The sequence below is a fragment of the Marmota marmota genome, unplaced genomic scaffold (genome assembly GCF_001458135.2).
Source record: "Marmota marmota marmota unplaced genomic scaffold, marMar, whole genome shotgun sequence".
NCBI lineage: Eukaryota > Metazoa > Chordata > Mammalia > Rodentia > Sciuridae > Marmota > Marmota marmota.
In genome coordinates, this window is record NW_026000048.1 from 4,781,191 (window position 1) to 4,789,772 (window position 8,582).

An 8,582-nucleotide genomic window follows, 5' to 3' on the forward strand; every position below is an offset into this window, starting at 1 on the left:
TGAGTATACATCAACACCTGCTCAGGCCCTCAACATGTCTCCCAAGGAATTTGCACTGTACTTTATTTCTATGTTATTGAAAAGTGATCATAATTGTTTTCATCTGTATTTGAGAATGCATGTGATCCCAGAAGATTTACCCTGAATCTGAGCTCTGAGAATTTGGAATGATAATAGTTACTATTCTCTTGATATTATTTTTTGAGCATAAATTTACCCAGGATCAATAGATCTTAAAGGAAGAGAGAGAGAGAGAAAAGTTTTCCTAGTCATAATTTTATACCTCCCTCCATATAGTCATGTATCAGCATCCCGTATGGTATAGTAACATCCTGGGCAAGCTCTGATTTCTGTTCACCTTATAAGGCATGGTCTCAATGGAATGCAGCCAGTCTTAAGTATTTCGTCAGTCTGCAAAGATTGCTACAGTTCCAGTGAAGGGTGACAGTGTTTTGGCGAAGAGCCCTGTAGGAGATTTAAAATAGATCTGAACTTTCCTAGCAGCACAATTTGCCTTATTTTTTAAGTCCCCAAGTGATCAAAGGTGTGGTTGTTGAGCTGAATATAAAGAGGCCAGTAGATTCTTTTCCTAATTGTTTTTCTTTTTCTTCTTAATGTGAAGATTTGATGTTTTTCTTCTTGATTTGAACACATTTCCTCAAGTGGGAGCAAGAAAGAAGGATTTAAGAGCTACAGCTTTTGTGCACTCCTGTGCGACCTTGGCTTTGTTGAGACAGGATTGTATTACCATGACATTTAAAGAGGAAAAAACAAGCTATTCAGAATCGTGTCAATCTCACTTGTAATCTATTTTTGAACAATGTACTATAAAGAAATTCCTGTTCACAGAGAACTAGAGATTTACCCTCTGGTGGATTCTATCCTTCCAGCTGCTTGGCAATAAATAAAGCCAGAGCAGGGAGAGAGTATAATTAAAAATTAACTGCACCCAATTGGCCCTCCATGGCTTTCATTTTTGCATGCTTGTTTGATGAGGTGCTTTTCAAGTCTTTTTAATTGTGATATAAAATAAGGCCTCTGGTGATCAAAAGCTCTAAAATAGGGGGAGGGGCAGCTGTCCACCTTGATTGTCCTCAAACCTTCCTTCCTGGCTTCTTAGTTCTGGACCTCCATGCAGTCTCATGCCTCCTAGAGGCACATTGTGCTATGAACACTGGTACCAAAGGATAGTCTAGGAGCCCCACGTCTGCCTGCTAATCCGTAACTCACATAAAACTCTCCTCTTTTGCTTAGTGAAAAGAGGCATGCTTGAGAGTGAGAAATAGTGATAAAGAGAAATGGAGAGAAGAGATAAACAGACAGAAAGACAGAAAAAGAGATAGTGAAACATATAAAATGCAGAAGAAATTTAGCTACATCCTATACATTTCTAAAATGATGATTAGACACAAGTTAATTTGGTCGTCACAATTTACTGGAGATACAGACATGTGCTTATTCATTTCCTTGGTCCTAAGTAGTTTGCTATTATTATAAATTGGATTCTATGTGTCCCCCAAAGGTCAAGAGGTTGGACACTTAACTCCAAGAGTGGATCAATTGGAGCCTGTAAAAGGCAGGTCCTGGTGGAAAGTCTTGGGATCATTGGGAGTGTGCCCTTGAAGGAGATTATGGGACCCCAGCCCCTCCTCTTCCCCTTTTTTTGCTCTCCAGACATAGGGCTCTCCCCACCCCTGCCTTCTAGCACCCTGACCACAGACCTAGATGTCCTAACCAAAGTCTGGAACCTCTGAAAACCTGAGATAAAATATATGTTTTCTCTGTCAATTTGAGTCAGATATAGTCATGAAAAGCTAACACAGCTCTTAACAAATTCTCAATTCCATTCTTAAGGTTTGGAGTCTAGTTCACTGATATTTACAATCTATACCCATTGTCTTTACATATGTGTCTAGTGTTTTGCTTTGAAGGTGGGAGACCATCCTTCATTTAATAAAAACCGCATCCCATTTGATTTATTTCTATCACTAGAAGTCAAAGCAGTTTCATCTCTCTTCAATGTTCCTGGGTTATAATTGACTGCCCATTTGGTTCCTGTTTCCTGTCTGAGACATTCTAATATTGAACAGAGATGAATGACATCGGTAACACCCAACCCATCAGGAAATGCTGCTGAATGTGCCTTTGAAACACATCCAGAGTTTCACACACCCTCATGTTTCCCTGCTGCCTCTCTGGTCAGAACCACAACCTTCCCTCTGGGGCTGATTGCGTATGCACTCCCCAGGCCCCACTTCCTACCACGGGTCTTCTGCAGTCTATTCTCAACTCAGCAGTAGGTGTGACTCTGCAGAAATGAGCATCAAGTGCTCTCCTCAGCAGCACATATGCTAAAATTGGAACGTGCAAAGAAAATGCGCATGGTCCCTGTGGAAAGATGACAGAAAATTCATGAGGCATTCCACATTTGGGGGAATATACTAAAAACCTCTGAATTGTATGCATTGAAAAATGGGGAAATTTTATGGAGTGTAAATGATATCTAAACTGAGTTATAGTAAACTAAATAAACAAAAGCAAATTACATCGATCTTCTGCTCAAAAACCCCATCAGAATTTATTTATTCCATTCAGAGTAAAAAACAAAGTTCTGAAAGAGCCAACAAAGTTCCCTATGATCTAACACTCCATCCCATCATGAAGAACCCCATCCCATTATGAAGGTCCAACCTTGCTCTTCATCTCTTTCCCTTTACTTTGCTCTGATGCCGGCCACTCTAGGAAGCTCCTTTAACTGATGTCCCAGGATGAGAACACCCCAGCAGATGGGACAGATCTCTACTCAAAAGCCTGGACTGAAGTTGAATCTAATACTACCTTACTCACTGCAAGAGGCTACCAGGAGCTTTATTACCTAATGTGGAGCACAGAGGAGCCAACTGAGCAGCCAGAGCAGGATCAGTGGGCAACTATATTTTATAACTAATAAAGAAGGTGAAGCTTCATGGCTTGCCATCAAGGACCACAGCAGGGTTTTATTGTGGTTGGCAGGTGGCATTGGGTAAAAATGACCTTGGGCAAGGTCTCCTTTGAATGTTCTACCAGCACCTAAGTGGAAGACTCCTGGGGCTTCTTCTCGTCTTGTCCAGATGTGGGGCGCAAGAGCAAGAGGGAGGATGAGGCCTAAACATTTTGAAAACTCAAAAGATGGAATCAAACTCTATTTACGAAACAACAGTTTGCTACAACCTCACCTACCCGGTAAGACCACTCTGAGTGGCAACCTACGGAGCTGTCCTTGGTTCTACCTCGGCTTCCCCCATTTCTAGGCTCTCTGCTCTGCATTTTCTCTTCCCCCTACCACTAGTCCCCTGATAACTCATCCTCCTCTCTCTGCGTGTCGATAGGAGGATGAGTTATCAGGGGACTAGTGGTAGCTGGCTTCTATCCTATCCTCTCCTAAGCTGCTGGGAAGTCAGTCTTTGCTGTATACTCTGGCAAAACCCACATTTCTGAAACAACCTCATACCCAGCACATTCCTGCAGAAAGAGTGAACTGAGGTACCTAGGAAGTAAGCAAAAACAGTCATTTATTCTGTTCTGTCTGCCAAGTTCTCTTTGGCAACTCATCTCCTGGTAAATTTCCAACCTGATTCCTAGTCTTTGGGAATATCAGAATTTTTCTGGAAATTTGGAGCACTCAGGCTATATCATAGGAATAGAGTAAATAAAACATATATATAGAAATAAGAATTAATCCTCACACTTAGCATTATTTTAATTATTGAAAAATTGGTTTAGTTTTGAATGTTTATTCAAAGGCGAATCATTAAACTGTAATCATAAAAGTCCACACAATTTTTGGACAGGTCTATGCATGGCTGGCTCAAGTCAATGACAGTCCTTTGAAGAGCTTTTCCAGCTCCCTCTTTCTGGTGTGATCATGGATGGACGTGGGTCAACTCATTGCCTGGTTTTATTTTTTGTGATTACTTAGTAATCTTTGTAAATATCTAATTTCTTAATTATCATGCATTTATTATCTCTTCACCCACTAGAGTAACATTTTAGTATATAAAGAAATCTCATCTATCATGGTTACTACTGTGTCTCAGAGCCTAAGGAGTGGAGGCTATAATAGTTTCCCAAAGAGAATTAATAATTAGTAATAGGTGAATCTACATGTGGTAGTGCCAGCTTATTAGATGAGAACAACATACTTAAACCATTAAAAATGAAAAGAACAGGTGCAAGTACAGGAAGTCTTGAAGATCTGGCAACTGGAATACAACACAGGGCTTTCTAATTGATGGCAAGGTCACTAGGTGATCACAATGCAAGGACAGAGGAACAGAAAATGTGTCTATTATCATGGATTGGGGGGTGTTGGGATTTGGGGTTCAGGGTGCAACCTAGGATGCAAAAGTGAATTTATTTGACCTAACTTTTTTATTGTACTTATCTAAGGCATACGATATGATGTTTGATATATACGGAAATTACAATAATCCAATAAACTAAAATATCTATCATCTCACGTAGCATAGTTACTATCTTTTGCTTTATCCTTTGCTCCTTTCTTATTTTTTTAAATTTACTTTTAAAGTACATGGCTTGATTCCAAGGATCCTAAAACTGAACACCTGGTCCTGATACTTGGTTGATTATAAACCTAGGGCGGACACCAAGAATTGAGTGTTATTTTATTGAATCATAAGGTTGAGTGTACACAGCAGAATTCTGCTTTTAAATGGAAATCATATGTCTGAGACCAGTTGAGGCAAATGTAGAAGATAAAAAACTTCATAATCTGGCGTTTCATATTCTCACGACACATGTTCCTTATCCTTTGCTTCCCCATTAAACTGTGTTTAATGAGAACCAAAAATATTAAAGGGACTAGAAATTTCTTCAGTAGTCTTGGCCAATTGCTCTCTTTGGCATCACAGGGAGCTCCCAACATCAGCCAACAGAAGAAGAAAGAGCCTTATTGTAGAAAAGGCTCTAAGTGGCGTGCTAGTACCAATGGAACATGAATGTCAACTACAGCTCCAATTAGAATTAGCCTTGACAATGGCAGTAACGGAGAAAGCTTTCAGCGTGGAACTCAGGTTGTCTATCTAGTTGTATGTTTCGTATGAGCCTGAAATAATGTCCTACACTGGCCCATAGGCCAAGGTTAACGGGGTGGCCATGTCATCAGAATCTTAGGAAGAATAAAAAGGCCAGGAACAAGGATATTTTTGGAAAAGGTAGTTGGATTAGCCTTTTTGAAATGTGTGCAGGATGAAAAGAAATCCTGTTGCATATAAATGTTTGGCAGAAAGCATTTCCTGCAGAATAGCTCTCAAGAACTATGGGGAAAAGGTAATATGCCCTCTCTATCAATCACAGCTACCCAGGATTAGTTGATAGTTCACAGACAAAGTGGCTGTGGTAGTATGGTTGGAAGCTTTGCATTGGGTCGATAACATACAATTTCACCTATCAAGATTATCTGGCTATTGACATTTTTTATGCCCACTTTTCTGTTGTTTTTGTTATTGTTATTCATTTAAAGAAGAGTCTAATACTGAGCACCATTCCATGAAGAACCAGCTGTCTATCTTTCTACCTGGTGGAATGTTGACTACATTGGGCTTCTTAAAATATGAAAAGAGATCTTCTTCATTTTATCCATGTTGATATAGATTTTCCTTTACTTTCTACAACACTTCTTTGAGAAAACATGGACTTTGAGAAAAATTTCTAATCAACACAAACAAATGTCCTTTAATAGGAAAGAAAATGAGGTAGGAGAGTCATGAAATTGACTGATATCACCAGGTGCCTCATCATGCTAAAACAGCTGGCTTTGATAGAGTGAAAACGTTGCCTGTTGGAAACTCAGTTATCCTTTGAATTAAGTTGTTGTCCTAAATGATTCTGTTGGAACCTCAAATCTAGAACAAATATATTTTGCTGTCAATACCACAGTAAGAACTGGGTACCACAGGACAGAGGTAAGATCAGCCTCTTCCATTATTACCATAATAAACCATGAAGAACCGTTTTGCCTCCCATCCCCACAATCTTGATCCTTACAGGATTTGAAGATTATACTGACCAACAGAACTATGGTTTCACCACAAAACACAGTCATCGTTCCATTAAATTATATGCCAGTATGGCCCATTTAGCTTGCCTGAGCTCCTCATATTCTTGATAAAACAAATAGTGAGTGTACATGTACACATGCCTTTGGTGAGTGTATAAAGTGTATGAACATACATAATATCCATATATGCACATGTGTGTGTGAATGGTATTACTGTGCCTTGAAAGAGAGAAATATGTCTGTACCAATTCACTTGATTAAATACATTTTAATAGCAAAACACATGACATGTAACCCATATGGACTGTTTTTCAATGGGTTGTACCATTAGATCTGGCTCTAAACAACTTAATCACCTTTTGACTTGCTTTCCTTGACTGCAAAATGGGACAATGGTTTTAGACACCTCCTAGGACTATTACAGAGACTAAATGGCAAAATTTATATGAAGTCATAATTCATGTGAAGTGCTCAGCAAGCAAGTACTCAATAAAAATGATATATTATGTTCACATATTTATAGAGATATATTTATGCACACATATGCATATACATATCAAACATGGATGATAGATGTAGATAAAGTGACCATTTATCATGCTTTTTACTTTTTTGAATATTTTATTTCTAAGAAAATCACAGTGGAATTGTAAACTATCCTTAAAACTTTTCAATTTAAAATTTACAGTTTATAAATGACAGGCCTGAAAGTAACAAATTGTTTTGTATATATATATAATTTATTGTTTGAACAATGTCAAGAGAAACAACCTGATATATTAATGTTTATGGGATTAAGCCTTTAAATCTGTAATATATGCATAACTGTTTTACATTTCTTGTATTATCCTCAGAATAATTTTTCATTCTGTCTCAGGATTCTTGTTAAGAATTAGTAATGATGTTAAAATTATCATTCCTAAATGATTCCCGTGGTTATACTATCAGCCCTCAGCTTTTCAACCAGATTTTTTTCTCATAGGTTTACAATGTATAGGGCAGAGTTTGCTGGGAATGTGTTTTATATTATTTAATTTTTCTTAATGCTTATATGGCTTTTCCTAAAGTTTAGGTTGAAAATAGTACAGATTTTGCATTAGTAAATCATTTGCCTTAAATGTCATTACTAGGATGACAACTCTCTCAGCCCAGTCTCTAACCCACAGACCGCCTTGATGTGGGAATTATAGAACTATAATTAATCTTGAAACAAATTGGAATACTCATGATCGTTTCATGGAATGTTTTTTAGCTGTATAATTCCTCCCACACTGGTGCTCAATCTGTGCGTTTTCCAAATATGCTTGCCAGAGAAGAAACACTGCTGAAAATAAGCCTGAAATAGACAAGGGAAAGTAACCGACTTTAAAAGTTTAATGAGAACCAAAATAAGTTAATGGGGTTAGAAAATTTTTTTCTGCCAGTTTTTGGCCAATTGCAATTAATTAACTTGGCTGCTATTAAAACAGAGAAGAGAGAATTTCCACTTTTACTTGGATTTTTGAGGCCACACAAATACAGAATGAATATTTTAATAGTTACAGATATTAAAACTTGAGAACTTAGATGTTAAATATAAAATCTTCTTTACATATACATAAATATATATATGCATATTTTTTAAAGATTTAGAATTGTAAAGTGATTTTCAAACATCTCCTTCAGGTTAGTAATATCAGAAATAAATTCAGACCATATTTTCTTTCCAGGGGGAGACATACCATAGTAAATACCAGATGTATCGTCTACCTTGTTTTAGCCATAACTTAATATTTATAATGTGTATATTGAGGTAATTAAATTAACTTCAAAAAGTGCTGATGGGAAAGGAAAGCTTTATTTACTGTTTAGAGCCACCAAATGAATCATAAGAATGACAAGGGAGTAAAATCACCATGTAACAACCACAATGGTAATAAGTGATTCAGCCAGGAGTGATCAAGGAATTCTAAAACCTTTTGCTACAAAGTTTGCTGGGAAACAGTATATTTGAATGCTCTCTAGATATCTTGCCAGAGATTGCTTACTAATGATAATAGGGAAAAAGAAACGATATAATGGAGAAATAAAGCACCATCACATCCTCTGACATCCTAAGAATCAGTCCAGTATGCATCTTTGATGTGCTGAGCTGATGGTACATGGCTCAGGTAGCATTTCTGCCAACAAATATACAAACAACAAATTACTTTGGCTCATCATATGGAAGCAGTCATGAATCAGAGGACAATTTGAAATGAAAATTGGTGTATACTCTTCAAAAACTGTAAATGTCATAAAAGGCTAAGATGGAGACATTATTCCAGAGAACGATGAAAGACACATGTTAGATAAATATGAGTGAAATTAGACTGCATCTTTAATTGGGAGAGAATGACATAAAAACTTTAATAGAGCAATTAGTTAAATAAGAATATAGAGTTTCTAACACATAATAGTATTATATAATGGTACATTTCCTGAATTTGAACATTATATTTTAGATACATAAGAGGATGGCATTGTTCTTAGGGGGTGGTGAAAT

General features: G+C 37.3%; 1 non-coding gene across 1 annotated transcript; it reads left to right on the plus strand.

Annotated features, from left to right (window-relative positions):
- Positions 1 to 2,327: 2,327 nt before the first annotated feature.
- Positions 2,328 to 2,432, plus strand: LOC125619595. Its single transcript, XR_007351135.1, has one exon. It is a non-coding gene; the product is annotated as a U6 spliceosomal RNA (small nuclear RNA).
- Positions 2,433 to 8,582: the final 6,150 nt, after the last annotated feature.